This window comes from Episyrphus balteatus, chromosome 2, assembly GCF_945859705.1.
Source record: "Episyrphus balteatus chromosome 2, idEpiBalt1.1, whole genome shotgun sequence".
NCBI classification, from domain to species: Eukaryota; Metazoa; Arthropoda; class Insecta; order Diptera; family Syrphidae; genus Episyrphus; species Episyrphus balteatus.
The window spans coordinates 80,093,339-80,110,811 of NC_079135.1; the positions used below are offsets into that span (position 1 = coordinate 80,093,339).

General features: G+C 30.1%; 1 protein-coding gene across 2 annotated transcripts in view; it reads left to right on the forward strand.

Moving 5' to 3' along the window:
- The window catches only part of LOC129909920 (uncharacterized), a 134,204-nt gene that overhangs the window by 26,753 nt on the left and 89,978 nt on the right, over window positions 1–17,473 (forward strand). For both annotated transcript variants that reach the window (XM_055987090.1, XM_055987091.1), the window contains exon 2: window positions 13,117–13,284. The gene's annotated coding sequence lies outside the window, so the exon portion shown is untranslated. The remainder of the gene's footprint in view (window positions 1–13,116; window positions 13,285–17,473) is intronic.

Here is a 17,473-nt window from a genome sequence, read left to right on the forward strand (position 1 = left end):
CCCGCATTGGTCACATCTTGGAATTCTGGCTGATGGCTCTTTATTTATGATTGGAGTAACTTTGAAATTCAATCCGTTTTTTTTTTTTGTTTTGTTTTCCTGAAACATGTTTCGAGATTATGGAGTGCCACTATCCCAAGGAGGCAACAGCAGCAAAAAAAAAACGGCCACGGAATAGCTAATGATTACCTTACAAAAAAATGTCAATGTAAAATACGAAGAAGAAACTAAGAACTACACGTAGGCGTTTAGGTATCTTTAAGATTGTTGTGTTGTTGGTGCATTTATGCGAAGAAAGCTAAGTTTTTAGGCATTTTTTTTTTGTTGTATTCTTTTTTTTTCACCCACTCATACACGAGGAAAACAAGATTTTGTTGATTGTTTAGTTTTTTTTTTTTTTTTTCTTTCTTTATTCATTATAATGCAATCATTATCTTAAAATTAGTTGTGTTTTCAGTGCCGGAATATCCATAAGGCTAAAGTAGGCCTTTTCAAAAACAAAAATACTTATGTAATTAGCTTTACTTTTTGAACAAAATATTTTTTGTTTTTAATAAAAAAAAAGAACGATTGGATCTAACTTAAAATAACTAAAAATAGAAACTCAGAATTGCTAGAACACCAAGCTCAACGTGTGAAGTCTTAAACCTGAAAGTCAAGAACGCAAAATTCCTGATAAACGGTTTTGAAAAGAGCTAAAGATGATTATAGTCAGTTGATAATTCGGTTTTTTTTTCACTTATTTATACTCAACTGATTAATTTTTAACTAGAAGTTACATAGTCACTTAAATTCTCACTGCCATTAACTTTTAACTGGTCTTGATTTCTGTCGCCTAAAAGGTTTTTAAAAAACTTAGAAGAATACTTCATAGTTCACATATTAAACTTTTGACGAGTTTTGAATGTTATATCTTCTAGTTCTGCCGTCTAAAAGTTTTCTGACTTAATTTACCGATTAAGCTTTTGACTGCAAGTCCAAGTAACTGTGATGAAAATTGTGACTGCTCCTTGCTATTGATGGTTTTTAATATCTAGGATTCCGTCAACTAAAAGGTTTTGATCCGAAATTTAGGAGAATACAGTCAGTTTGTAATGCAGTTATTGCATTTTCTTCGTTGTTTTATCTTTTGGCTGTAAGTTAATAGCATGGCTAATATATTGAATTTACTGTTCTGTATTTTGATCGGTTTTAGTTTTGAATTCAATCTGCTTAAAAAGGTGACCAAAATTGTAGAAGAATAGAGTATACAGTTATTTCTAGAACTAATAACGAAAGTAGTCTTGAAATTAATATTTACGAGTCAATTTGGAAATATCAATATTCAGCAGAATCAACTCAGAACTTTTCGGGGCACTCCTATGAAGTATGAAAGAATCAATAGTTTCACAAAAAATTTTTTGTAGACTTCAGCAAATAGAACTGATTAAAATCCTTCTAATCTTAAAAAATTAATGAAATTTGCCGTGCGACCGCCGAGCTCTCACAACGAACCCAAGCACAGCGACTTTTTGTAAATTCCTTTCAGCGCCATACATTGAACTTAAAACGCTAGCATGACAGTGATGGGGTACAATGTAAAAAGCTCACCAAATTTTGATCAAATTGAAATATTATTTGATATCGATGCAATTGCTGTCTAGTTGTTCAGGTCTAGTTGTTTTGGTCAGGTATATTCACCAACTCACTTTAAAGTGTCCAAATAAAATAGAGAATAGATTTCTTCAAAAAATTCCGAGAACATAAAATAGATGCCAGCCACTATTGATTTTAGGGCCGCAGAAAGTTTGCAGAAATATGCAGAATTCTCAAATAAAATTACAAAGCTTTCAGCGTTAGCTTATACTAGTTTTTAGATAGCAAAGCTCCAAGTTTGTAGATTTGCTGAAATCTCCATAAAAATTTTGTCTGATTTTACCTTTATGTACGCAACATTCTCTCTTTTTCTTTACTTCCAACGAGAAAGTCCGAAAATATAAAGAAGAGAACTTTTTCTGTACGTGACGCCAGATTTGTTTGAAATGACGTTGAAATGCACCAGTAGCTCAGCTATTAGTTCTCTGACATTCATGTCCCATGAAAAAAATTGAATTTTTATAAACATCGATCACTGCTACCGGCCTTTACAAAATTAAATGCGGTCCTGTAAGAAAAAAAATTCCAATCTTTTGTTAAACGAACAAACATGATTTCAGTCAAAATGCTTTTGATGTTTAACATATCCATCGATCATCAAAAATGTCTAAAGTGCCTTTTGTTTAATAAATGAACACTTAAACTTTTTTTTTGTTGTGTTGTGTTTGAAAGTTAAGACCGAATAATAAGCATGATATTTCTTGTTGTGATGAAAATACAACAACAACAAAAAAATTCATAAATGTAATATTAAAATTACAAAATAATTTCTTAACTATCGATATAACAAAAACTTCACACTTTCACCCTTTTTAGAAAACAAAACAAGTAAGAAAAAAAGGTGTGAGATTTGAATTGTGTGCCAATGATGGTCGATCGGTCGGTCAGTCGGGACTTATTGTTTTCGTTTTGGTCCTCTTGTTGTCTCACAAACCATCATGCTGCGCGTGTGGGAATTTAAAAACGATTAGTTTCTAATTTGATGCTCGACCTGATCTCGACTGACCTTCTGGATCGTGTGTGTCTGTGTGTAGAGTCATTAATTATTTAAACATTTATTGGGAAACCTACATCACTGATGGCCCGATTTTTTTTGTTTTCTTCTCTTTTTGTTTGATACATTCTTTAGAATCAATTTTCGGATTAACCACACACACATTAGGCACACAAAGAACAGTAGTGTTGAAAAAATGTAAAAATAAAAAATACAAAACTTAAAAAGTATGTTTTTGGGTTATAAAATTGGTAAAAAAATGTTTAAACTAATTAATAATCGCAAGAATATTTAATTTTCTACCAAAAATTTCTTAAGTAAAATTTTGAAATTCGGCTTAGTTTTCGAGTAATATTCAAAATTTGAATAAAGAACCAATTAAAAGTTTCAGTAGCACTGTTGTTCAAATAGGTAACGGTTTCTTCTTCCTTTTCCGGTGTATTCAAACACATCCTGGATAAAAAAAAATCATGTGTGCATATTCACACGTGGTTGAAGTGAAACCTTAATAATCATTTTAAAAAAATCGAAAAACTATACATTTTTTTTTATTCCATCACTTTTTTTATATGACAACCTACAATAAATTTTATACCATCTGAAAGCTTATTGTTTCGGCTCAAAATATTTATATCGACCATGTCTATACAACATCTACAAAAAGAGCTAGAATTTTTTTAACCCACTTAGTTTTCATAAAAAAAGCAAAACAATCAGTCTCTATTCTCTTCTAATGCCATTAAATCCATTTTTTAAAAGACAACCTATAATAAATTTTATATCATATCATTATTATTTCACCTTTTATATGACGCTTTAATCATATTTCTACCATGCCTACAAAAAAAGTAAGAATTTTTTAAAGCCAACCATGTCGAAATTTCAAACTGAGATTACGGTACTTCCTACACTGATGGATGGTCATCGGCAACAGATCTTCACAGGTGTTTTGAGGTATTTTTCAAGTTTTTTAATTAAAGATTATATAACTTGTAGAGCACGTACCATTATGTGTGATATATCAAATGAAAGGTAATATTATCAGTATGCGTATTAAAATTAAATAAATTTGTTATGTGCTCTAGATCAAAAGATATAACGTGTTTAGAAAAAGAACATCTTTTCACCGTTATCTCAGAATTTTGAATATGAAATTAATTGAAATTTTGCAAAATCATAATTTATTTAACTACCTATCTACTGTATTAATTTCATTCAACTTTTTCTTTTTCGTGTCGCTTTTTCGTTTCATCTTGTTTCAAATCACTACGATACTAAAGTAGTTTTCACTTCAAAAATTATAAAACAAAATCTTAAAAAAATAAAAGAATTTAGTCAAGTTTTTTTTTGCACACCACTGTGTGTTAAACTTTATAAGAAAGGAAGTGATCGTGTATCGGAGTATTTATTGGTGTTTTTCTTTATACCTGATGCGAACCAACAAAAAAAAAGTAAAATTTATTTTATTTTGTTGTTTTGTATAGTAGGGTATATCAGATGTATGTATCTGACACTAAACATTTTAGTTCTTTTTTCTTATTTTTTGATTTGTGGGAATTATTTATTGAAAACATTTTATATGGAATTAGAAAAGGTGCTCTTTTTAAATTACGGCTGCTGTTGTTGGTGCTGCTGTTACCAAAAAAAAAAGAAAAAAAAAATATTTATACAAATCCATACCCCGCATTTTATAATGAAATCGACTTCTGTATATAAATTTACTTGTATACCTATTTAAAATGAATTGGCTGGCTTATTAAAAATCATGTCAAAATAGTTGTTATTAAGGTAATTTATTGATCTTCAAAATGAAAGCCCACAATGACACTTAAGGCGTGTTAATTCGAACTCAAGTTCGCTTATACAAAAATATACGAGAGTCATTATAAATTTTGAATCGAATGTTTGAAGTGTTTTTTTTTTTTTTGGATGATATGGGATCTTTTCTGGTGTATAGTGACTTGTTGTTAGTTATAAATGTTGAAAAATTAATTTATAATTGCTAACTGAAATGAAATCAATGAGCATCAAACTGAATTGAAAGTTAATAATTTGAAATTGAGTAGAAATATATAAATAAATATGAAGGACGCACGGAAGTAATGATGAGATACTTAATTGATATTAAAAATGCATATCGTGCATTGTAAAATTTTGGATTTTATTAATATAATGTCCATAAGGGAGGCAGATTAAATGTGATATGGTTGCTTTGTTAGATGCTAATTAAGCATGATTTTATGGTTCAAAAATAAAATGAAGTGCTAAGGGACTTTTAGATAAAAACAAAAAACACTTTAATTTTAATTTAGTCGAATATCTACCGAGAGATGCTTACACAATAATTTCGTAAGCTGTGTTTTTTTCTACAACTCAGTAGTTACTCGATTTTCATTTTAAAAGGAAAACAAAAAACAAATTACATGTAGGTACACTTTGTGTATAGTAAAGTGTTCCGTTCCGTGTGCAAAAAAAAAAAGGCGAAATATTTTTCGAGTTTTGTATCGTAAGAGTTATCAAAAGTCTCGTACATACGAGTAGATTAAGAATATGTACTTACTTTATTTATTTCGATATAACTTTTGGGCCTCTACCGATGGTTTTAAATGTTAAAAAAAAATAACTTGATTTGATCGATTGACACAGTTCAAAAAGATAAATACAAAATTTGGTATTTTAGGGGTCTTACGTCATTCGGACGGGACACTCTAATGTACAGCCCATGATGGCTTTTTTACAAATGACGTTATGTACTTAAGGAAACATTACTTTTCCTAATCATTTTTTAAATATTCATATATTTTATATCAATTAATTTTATTTATTTATTTGGTATTTTTTAACAATATTTATCCAATTTTCAATAAGGCACATCGTTTTGATGTCACTTAAACTAAGATTTCACTGAGACAAAAAATTAGAAAAGTGAAAGTGAAAAAAAGAAAAAAACATAATTTAACTCGGGTTCTAAAACGGTCGAAACCCAAATATTCAAAGGCCTGCAAAAATCTGGTAATTCTGAGAGACATACTTTTATTTTAAGTTCATTTTTTTCCAGGGAAACCGATTCCCATTTTTAAAGAATATCAACGAAAATGAAGTACATATTTAAAAAGTTAACTCCTGTTTTAAATGTAAACCAAAGACTAAAAGTAGTTGAACCAATAAATTCTGTAACTAATGGCAACATCAAATCTTGACCGAAGCTTGCGATAACATGGAAGTGAATAACTTCGACAGTTTTCAATAGGGTCCACTCGTTTCTGCTGAAGTAAAGAAGTCTTTCAGATAATTTATGACGCTGAAAGCGATGAAAAGCTCTTGGTAGTTCAGTGCTTTTATGATTAAATATCAAGCTTTTTAATTTAACGAATGTCTCTTTTTGGCTGTTTATTCATTTTTATTTGCATTTTTTTATATAGGCCATAAAAATCCTTTCTTGGTAATACCAAGGACCTATACATGGGTTTGAGAGACAAAGAGCAACGTTTTAAATTGTTCGATCTTTCATGCATAAACATGTAATCACATTAAAAAGGGGTTAGCTACTTGGCTCCACTTCTATTTTTATTTATCCTTGCTGTAAGAAGTTTAATTTTTTAACACAAATCATCAACCCTTTTTGTTTGGAATCGTTTGGTGTACAAAATACTGCTGTTTAAACCCCTTTAAAGTATGTAAATTTGTTTTAAAGAAAAATAGTTGCTATCGCTTTAAGTTATTTGTATTCCACTGAATACACAAGGTGCTACATAAAAATTAAAACAACAAAATCTTTTCTATTCATTGAATATCTGAATGTACTATCGAAAAAATGATATTAGATAAACAGTCTTTTCTCCACCTTTGAGGTTTCTTGCTTTACAATTTTAAAGGTTTCATACTCATTATATATCACCTTTCGGTGATTTAAAATGACGGTCAATCTAATTAAGAGCTTCTAATGCCTTCGAAGCTTAAAGGCATAACTACATACAACTGCCACTTTTTGCAAAAAGTTAAAATTTTCAAACGCATTTTGTAATAGCATTCGACAAAAAAAATTTATAATAATGATGCAGAAAGTTTAGTTTTTGGTTTAAAAACAATTTTTGTAGTTTTGTCCAAAAACAAATGGCGCTAGAAAGAAATACAAAATTTTTACTCTTGTAAATTTCCCACTTTTTTTTAAAAAGTGGCCGTTTTAGTCATGTCTTAAATATTCCCTAAAGAGGATTTAAGTTTGTCTAGGAATCGACTTAACAGTTGATGTTGATCGCAACATTTTTCGTGTATTCTCCTAACGTTATGACTGCCTGCCTTCTCATATTGAAGTTTTTTTTTAAATTGTTGTCACTGTCGAATACAGGGTTCTACTTTTCATTGATTTATATCTAAAAAAACTAGAAGAAACTTTTTTCCGTTATCAGTTTGTACTTTCAAACTAACCTAGCTACTTTTTAAACACTAAAAGCTGCTTCTACGTCATCATTCATAAAATACAATTTATTTTAACTAAGAACCTTATCAAAATCCATATTTTGTGTTCTAAAAAGGGTAACGAAAAAAACAATCTGCAAAGTGCATATTGGTTGGCTTATTTCCAATTGAATTCTTTTCTGCCCCAATTTTTGTTGTCAGTCGTTTGGTTCCATCAACTCGCCAACACAACACAACTACGAAGGCAAAGAATCAATTTTTAAAGTCCCTTTCGTGCACAAAAAAAAAAAAAATTGATGACATGAATGATTGAAAAGAAGAAGATGGTCGGTAGCTCGGTGACGATTATGAAGATTATATGGTGAGGAACTCTCTCTCGATATATTTTCAATATTTTGTTATTTTCTTTTATATATTTTATTTTTCTTTTCACCCTCAAAACTTTAAGTATACACGCAGGCAACAACAAGAACAAAAATTTTGCTAGTCCATCATACAGGATGTCAACAAGGGCGGGTCATGATATTTTTGATAAATGACTTTCCGCCAACGATTTGACATTGTTGCGTTCTTGTCCAACTAAAGTTTATTCTTTTTCTTCATTTTTCTTTTTTTTTGTATTTTGAAGTGTTGACGAACCCCTCCTTGCTTCAATCGTGAGACTATATAAGGGTGGGTGGAAACGGTGTAGATCTATGCTGTGAAGAAGAAATTACTCTAATGAATTTTCATACCCTCTTAACCAGGGCGAATTTCCTTTTTGCGACAACCGAAACTGATGGAAATTTTCATGGTTATATTGTTGCGTAAAATGGCACACGCGTAGTATTATAAAGGCTACATAGCAAAAATAAAAGGGGAAGGAACTTAGAGTATAATCTCAATAGAAATCCAAGTTTCAAAGTAAATGGAAATTTACAAATAAAAATGAGAACTAAGGATTATTTAGGATTAGAGTAGAAGGAAAAAATTATTTACGCTACGCAGCAGTTAGCAGTAGCAGAGTCAGTAGCAATGGCATTAGAAAAAAAGGGTTGCCTGCAAGGCTTTTAAGTTTACTCTGCTTAATTTGATAATTTTTGGAGGTCCTTGAAAAGTAAAAAAAAACAACTCATGTTAATGGTTCAAGTTTGCAAATTTTAAATATTTAAATCGTGTTTTTTATTCACAAGTTTATTTACTTAAAGAAAAACAAATAAAACTCAAGCCCGCAAGGTCTTTCAAAGAGTCTTCCAGTTCAAGGTCGAGAGCCTTGCATTGTGGAATATATTCAAGCTGAATATACATAGGCTTCAGGATAAATACCATTTGAATGAACAAATAAAAAACCATCTTGGCAACCCTATAACTACAAACAGCAGCGCACTAAACAAAGTTCATCTTTCCAACTATACATATTACATAAAAGGTCGGACGAACGCTTTGACATTTTTTTAGATGACATTGTTCCTTTGGTTGACTCAAAAGAATAGAGGCTTTTGAACTTGTGCCGTTATTAGTCCTTTAGGGCCGCCACACTTTTGCAGCGATTGTTTGCAATTAATTTTTATGTCGTTGCTTTGTTTGTGCGGCAGCAACTCTTTAGCTTTTATGCGAACACCTGAGGCTAATTTTTGTGGCATAGCCAAACAAATGCGACAGTAGCACGCGAACGTGTAATATATTTAATGTACCTTGGCTGCGTATAACGACGATTTAGCGTTAGTCTAAGGTTAAGTTGTATACTTTTTTTTTCCTCTTACTTCTTTTAGACGACCACGAAGACGAAAAAGTACTTTGGTTAATTTGCCTTTGAAAGTTAATTTTCGTTTTATGTAAATAGCGATTAGCATTAGTGCGAGAAAAAAAAATTCACAAAGTAAATTGTATAATTCTTTGTTTAGTGCGTTGAATTTTTTTTTTGAAGGTTTGTGGGTATGTAGAGGAACGAAAAAAAGGTCTTACTTAGAGAATGAGAGCTTTGAATAATTATTATAATAGAAAATTTGCCGCCTGTTTTGAAATCATGGAATTCTAACGTCACGTTTGTTTGGATTTTTTTTTTTCTTCTTATTTTTTTTTTTTTTTGTTGATGAGGTGGAGTCAGTTTTGTTTATTAAATTTTAATGAGGATTTTTGCTGGAAAATTAATGTAAAGAACCTATTTTATGGATTACGCCTTTTTTTGTTGGGCGAAAAATATATTTACTTAATTTTATTAAGTGGTTTTATAGGTACCTACAAGTAGAAGTAGCTCCTTCTGATTTAATAGAATATGGTTGAGACAGTTGAGTAATTTTCAAAAATAATTGACTCAAAGTTAATTAACTAGAAGAAGGTGTAAATATGGCTCCCTAATTAGGGTATCAAGATTTTCTTGAGGAAATATGATACTTAAGACATTATGTTGTTGAAACCTAATTTTAAGCATTTTTTCTGTCTATACTTGACTTAGCACGAAATAAATGCACCTGTACATATTCAAACGAAAAACAAATAAATTATGTGAAGTTACACAGAGGAATATATGGCTCCCTAGGGACATATAAATTTTATGGGAGGAACTACATATTTAGTAATTTTTATAGTATTTAATTCTTTTGCTGAGTTTTTGACTGAACAAAAAGAATCGTTGATATTGTACTTTGGCTTATTTTTGTTGAATATAATAAAATTTCAAAACTATCAAAAAATAGAATTTAAAAGAAGTCTTTAAATTGGATCTCATTCAATTTTCTGCTAAGTTCTATTTATTTTCACATTAGACGTAGATGTGATGCATATTACCCTCTATTCTTTTTTTTTGGAAATATTTAATTGTTAAGCAAACACCCATTTTATGATTATCAATTATACATAATTGGATACATAATTAACTTTTTATTGTTATTTTTTTTATAAATAAATAATTTGAACTTCCTCTAAGTTGAATTTCCCTCTAACTCGAACTTTTTCAATATTTTTAATGAAAAAAATTGAAGAAAACGGATGAAATTAATCCCTCTAACTCGAATTTCCTTCTAACTCGAATCAACTATCAACTGTAATTGTATATTTTTTAATTCCTTTATTAATATTTTTTTTAAATTTTATAATTCCTTTATTAATATTTTTTTTAAATTTTATAATTCCTTTATTAATATTTTTTTTAAATTTTATTTATGTTTCTAATTTGCTTTTTTTTTAATTTTTTAATTTATCTTTCTAATTTTTATTTTTTTTTTATTTATTTTTACATTTTTTTAAAATTTTTTTTTATTTTTTTTTTATTTTTTTTAATTTTTTTTAATTTTTTTTAATTTTTTTTTATTTTTTTTTATTTTGTTTGATTAAAATTAAATTTTTTTTTTAATTAAAAAAAAAAATTTTTAATTTAAAAAAAAAATTAATTAAAAAAAAAAATTTAATTTAAACAAAAAAATTTAATTTAAAACAAAAATTTTTTGATTTAAAAAAAATTTTTTTAATTTAAAAAAAAAATTTAATTTAAAAATAAAATTTTTTATTTTATTTTTTTTTAATTCTTCTGTTCATTTTTTAATTTGCTTTAAATTTTTATCTGACTAGTTAACAAGTTAATAAATCCATGTAACATTTGAGAAAAAAAACTGATGTTTCATTTTTGATCTTATTTTAATGTTTAAATTTTAAATACTTAGCATTAAAAAAAAATCAAATGATTTCCGTCAATTTACCACTTTTGAATTTCAAAAATCTATTGAAAAAATTGTCGTGAATTTGTTTCCTTTAATTTAAATTCATCAAGAGAATTAATTGCTATACATTTTAAAATAATTCATTTTCCCCCGACGACTTTCAAAAGGTTATGTCGCGCCTTTCTTGTCAAATTATGCCCAAAAAAGGGAATTACCAGAAAACCCGGCCGTTACCAAATGAAGTATTTTTTTTTTGATTCTTTGACATAATCTATCGTAACTTTTAACTTAAGTCATAAATGCGAACCAAAAAAAATTGTTATTGCAAATAAAAATACAAAAATTAGCAAATAATTTTTTTCAAAGAATACTCTATTTTAAAATAAAATATTTAAGCTTTTGAGAAATTGGGAATCAATTTATTTCTGGTCAACATCATGAACTTTTATACCTGTTGTACAAAGTCTATGCCAGAGTTAATAAATAAGTAAATTCCATTTATAACAATGACCTTGTTGTTTGTTTCAGCTAATATTGTTTTGTCAGAAACAAAAAGAAAAACTTACTATTGTTCGAAAAAAAAAATACTAAGTAACTCAACTTAACATGAATCATGAAATAAAACAAAAAGTAATTTTTCCACTCTCTAAATGATTCCAATCATCATTGTCTAAAACTCTATATATCCATACCATCAATACTTGACGTAACAACTTCAAAAAAAAACAAAGTCTTTTATCTCATTCTGACAATCATTTTATATTGCAGTCCACTTAACTTTATTTTTTTTTTGTATTTCTTGTCCTAAAAACAGAAACTGAAAGCGAAAGGAAATACTCTCGTAATAAAACAAATAACTAACTCGACCGAAAAATAACTTCAAATAGCTCAAACTTTTTCAATGAGATATTAAAAAAGTTTATCAAACTTCTTCTTAACATTATCACATGTATCGTATCATAGTACATGTGTTTTATAAGATAAGACAAAATAAAAAAAAAATAAAAGGAAAGCAAAGAAAAAAAGTAAAAATAAAATTAAAAAAAAAACAACAACAGGATGATAGAACTTGAATTAATAATTTTGTTTATTGTTTTTCATTTTGCTTTTATTGTCCTAATGTAATGTTGTTAAGCACTCTGCTGAAAAGACCAGCCTTGGGGTATGTTTTTCATTAAAAATTTTTCCTAAAAGGTAACAAACATTTGCCGACAAGACCAACGTTACTTCTAACAAAATAAAATACACTATGCGTCAATTAAATAGGTTACCATTTTGTTAAATAAGGTTCTAATTTTATATTTGAAATTTTTTGAAAGAATGTTAACAATATTATGTAGTGTTTCGCTGACAATAACAAAATACTTCCCGGTGTTTACCGCAATACTTTCGGGGCAAACGTTGATATTAACCGGGGTAGCCTGCGAAACTTCACGGAACAAACCGTGATACTTACTGGAGCAACCCTTGACGTTTACCCAAACAACCAATGATAATTACATGAAAACCTGTGATTTACAAGGGGGCAATCCGTGATACTTAGCGGAGCAACTCGTGATATTTTATCTACCCCGATAACCCTTGTTATTTACCAGGGAAACCTGTGATACCTATCCTAAGAAATGATACTTGCCAAGGCAACCTGTGATACTTAACAGGGAAACTTAAATAATTACCGGTGTTCTACATAATAATTTCCGGTGTACTCGTCATAATTACCGTAGCAACCTGTGATACTTTGTCTGGAAATTCATAATATTAGCATACATGTGATATCTACCCGGGTAACCCATGATACTTACTCGTGATATTTACTGAAACTACCCTTGATACTTGTAATACTTACCGGGGTAACCCGTGATACTTAATGAGGTAACCAATGATACTTACACAATAAGTTGTGATAAATAACGGGGCAACGCGTGATACTTATCGCGGAAACCTGTGATATTTTCCTAGGAAACCCTTTATATTTACCAAGGAAACTTGTGATACTTAAAAAGAAAAATTATGATATCTACAGGGACCACCTGTGATACTTAATGGAAGAAGCTGTGTGATACCTATCCGCGTAACCCGTGATATTTAAGGGAAGAAACTGTGATACTTATTCGTGTAACACATGATATTTACTGTAGAAACCTAACAAACATGACGGGTAACCTGTGATATTTACTACGGCAACGTGTTTTACTAATCGGGACCCTCAATACTAAAGTTTTGCTTTACGTCGGCCTTATAAAAAGTACACAAAATTCAATTATGTCTTTAATAAATTGACATAGAGTGTATAAAGAAAAATACCTACATTGGCTTTTTATTAACAAAAAATGAACAAAAAAAAAAAAAAAAAAAATGAGAAAAACAGAACCCACTCTAATTTTAATGATGGAAAGTTTATTTTCTAAGGTTTATCTCAATCTTTGCTTCCAGGTATTTTTCGGATTCATCTAAACAAAAAAAAAAGCAAAAAAACGTAAAGAGCAACAGCAACTTCAACACAGCACAGTAGCGCGCATTATATTGTAGAAGGAGCATATCACATTGGCATTGAGAAGAGCAAAGAGGAAATACGAGTACATATTTGGCTAAGCTAAAAAGGTAAGGTTTGTGTCCTGAAGGATGCTTATGTTAAGCTTTGATTATATCATTATTGGAATTATGCATGTAGTATTATTATAGACGTTAAGATATAGATATATATAAAGACATACCTGTGCGTAGCGTACATACATACATATATATAAAATATACCTAAGGATAAACATAATGGTGGAGAGCTTAAGCTACGTTATGGTTGTGTGAGATACTGTCCAGGTAGTGGCTGTAAGGCACATTACCTTGGCGATTATTATATTTAGGTTGTCAATGTGTAGCTGTGGTGATTCACATTTTTCGTTCGTTTTTATATTTTTTTTTTTTTTTTTATATATTCTGTTCTGTACTGGTTCGGGATTCTTTGTGTTATCAGAAAATAACATTTTGTTGCCAAAGGGCGTAATAATTATTGTAAAGGAGATGTCATTTTCGTTAGCATTTCTAATTTCGAAGTAAAAGTTCACAAAGTTATCTTCCGATAAGTCCTTAACTACGGAAGCTTTGTGTACTTACTTTAACTTTATAAGGTTGATGGTATGTATTTTGTTTCGGTTGAGTCTGGAATATATAGAAAACGCTGAAAGTAGCCCATTCACAATTTGAAAAAGGAAAGAATCTCTTGACTTTTGGGGTCAATAATTAATGTAGGTATTTCATTTTTTTTTTTGTTTTTTCATTCAGGAAGGATAGAAAATATCTTACATCATAATAATTTTCAATGCAAACAGATAAATTATGCGTTTTGTTTTTTTTTTTTTTTTTGAAAACAACAACTGGATCAATATTTTATGGGAAAAAGGTTTATTAAGTAGGTTTACTTACCTACGAATATATTAATGGGTTTTTTGAAGATAAGAAACTTTGAAAAACAAAGTTCATCTGTGTGAATAATTCGATGCTTCCAATAAATTATGTGTAAAAGGATGTTATTAAATTTTGTTTTCTTTAATCCTTGTTTTAATCAGATATTTCTGCCTTTTTATATTTTTTAATTTTTCAAATAACATTATAATGATACCTACACATCTTTAAGCTAGGGAACTACCGAACTCGTCCTTAGTTTTCAAACCATTCGTATAAAAATGTATTGCTTCATATTCATTGAAGTTTCTACATACCAAGCTTAACTTGAAGAAATGCTCTCTTTTCAATCCAGATTAAACAGCGTTTTGTGCTATAAAATTTACTCCTACTTACTTAGGTCTTCAGACATATTGCATGATCGGGTGATCGCTAGGGGGGCTAGAGCGTTCCACAAAATCTTCGCGTTTGGTTTCTGGAGATGTCATTCAGTTCGCTTCGACTCTTTAACTTCCAGGATGACTTCCAAGACCGTTTTCCAACATAAGCTTCTCGGTCTTTCTGCTTCTCTGCCTTCTTGAGTCGGGTTCGGGTTCCGTGGGCCATAGCTTAGCCTTTGATCTCAAACAGTTATTCCCTCCAAATATTCGGCTGTTGATATCTTGTTCGGTTCCGCCTTGGAGACAATAGTCCCAAGATATTGGAAACCCTATACTTCCTTACCGGATTTTGACAAATGCTTATTTGAGAGGATGACTTGGTTCCAAGGCATATCATTTTTTTACTTGCGATATAGGTACTATAGGGCAAGTTTAGGATTCGTAAAAAAAAAATCGAACTCGAGATAACAATTTTTCGTGACATTACGAAGATGGAGAATGCCAAAAAAGTGGGTCCGGCAATTCTGTCGTGTCTGTCTGTCTGTCTGTCTGTCTGTCTGTCTGTCTGTCTGTCTGTCTGTCTCTATCTGGAGCTCGAGCCTAAACGAGTGAAGCGATTATTTTCAAACTTGGTATTTAGCAGTTTTGGCTGATTCCCTAGAGGGGAAATTGAAATTTTATTTTTATGACCAAAACTAACGGTACCTGCCATATAACGGAAATACAAAAGTTAATTTTTTTCAAAACCGGCTCTAACGATCTTCTTCTTCCTTTTTCTCGGCGCTGTTATGATCTCGATGTCGAGGGGATCATAACTATCCCACGTAACTGCTTCACACTAGTGATCCGCCTGTGGGGTTCGCCGGGTTGACCTCAGAAATCGGCGGCAAGCCTCCCGGTTTTGTATTGTTCCATTTCTAAGGCCAACTGAATGCTGGTGGTTTTGCATTTGCTTGTACCAGTAGTTTTTAGGCCTACCTTTCTTTCTATTTCGTGTTGGAACGTTGTATGATATTGCTTTTTTGACGGGGTTCTCAGGATCTCTCCTTTGAACATGGCAATACCAACTGAGTCGGTCGTGTTCAATTTTTTGGGAGATGGTGTTTTTAACATGAAGGCTTCCTCGGATCTTCGTACTTCTAATTCTATCAAGCTTTGTTACTCCTGCTGTCATACGAAGCATCTTCATCTCAGCTGCCGTTAACTTACTCTCATACTTTTTGTACATTGTCCAACATGTGAACCGTATGTGAGTGCTGGACGCACAACTGCGGTGTAGAGTCTTCCTTTCAGCTTAGGGGGCATTTTTCGATCACAGAAGATGGCAGAATTTTCCCGCCACTTCATCCACCCTACGCTTACGCGATGATTGATATCGTCATCACAAGTACCTTCGTTATTTATCATAGACCCCAGATATTTAAAAACCGGCTCTAACGATATTGATTAAAATTTTTGTGTGTAGTATTACACATAAATGCCAACTTTTGAAATAAAAAAAAAATATTTTTTGTACCGTTATAAACGTTAACTGCCATAGAACGGTTTTTTTGGTTTCTAAATATCTCGTACAAGACTCACCCGATTTCAACGAAATTTTTTATACAAAATTGTTTAAGTAGAAATAATATTAAAATTAAAAATAATATTAAAAAAATAATTTAAAAAAAAAAAAATTTTCAAATTTTTAAAAAATATTTCAAATTTTTTTTTCGAAAAATCAATTTTTTGAAAACGGGTTCACGAAAAATTTTGAAATTTCGTTTTTTTTGTGTAAATTAATTATTTCTTCAAAATGGCATACCAACTTTTTTTTTTGAAAAATGTTAGAAAATTTTTATATATAAAAAATTATTTTTTTAAAAAACGACTCCAACGATTTTCGAAATTTTTTTTCTAAAAATACCTTTTTATACAAGAAATAAAATGTATAAGATAATTTAAAACGGTGTTTTATGGATGGCGATGATCCTTTAGTCTATCAGTGTTGAACTTGGGGATTTGGTTGTTTCCTTTAGATTTCCGAACTGCAGGTGGATGTTGGTCCCGGGAAAACCACATTTCGATACTCCGGCTATTTCGAACATCTAGGAGACAATTTCAAACATCTCGGCTGATCACATAATGATCAATAAGGTTAGAAGATGCTTGTTTGTCCTAAGATTATTTTGTGACACGTCTTGTGTTTAAACTTAGAGTCACTTATAAGCAGACAGTTACTTGTTAAGACCTAAGCTTGAATGGTAAGTCTTTTTTAAAGATTTTTCATCATACGAAAAGGTTGGTTCCAGCGGTAAGACTAACTAAATTTTCAGAAATAGTGTAGAACTTGAGATATCAAATATACCAAAAAAAAAAAACCCATTCAGGACTTCAAGTATAGTTGTGGTTCATTGTTTCCATTAATTTTTACAAATTCCCCATTTTTGTATAAATATAATCATATACCTAAGCAATTTTCATATAAAAGTTCTTCAATTTTTGCGTTCAAATATTTACAAAGAAAAATATTCACTTTTTGAAAAAAAAATTTCCTTAGATCTCATTGAACAAAAAAATTAAATTTTTGTTTGATATATTGTCGTTTTGATGCAAATTAAATAACCTTCTGTCATCATGAATACCGCCACACCGAAAAAAAAAACAAAAAAAAAAATACCAGAAGAAGAATGACACAGACAGACATTTTACAGGAGTGTCAAGTGAGTTTGGGTGTTGAAAATAAATAATAAAAAAACAAAAAAAAAGGTGAAAGGATAGAATGAATTGCGGTATAACCTTTTCTTTTACGAGAGAGCAATATTCATAAAATAAATAAAACCAAGTTGTAACCTCTTTGGAAGATTTTTAGAGAAAAGTCGGTAGCTAGAATTCACAACACGACCCTATCCTGCATAGTAATGAATTAGATTTTTATATTTATTACGAAATAAATAAAATGAAGGGGGTTAATTTATACAAACTCTTTTTTTGTTTTCTACCAAAGAGTTGTTTTTTAAGGTTTTCTATTG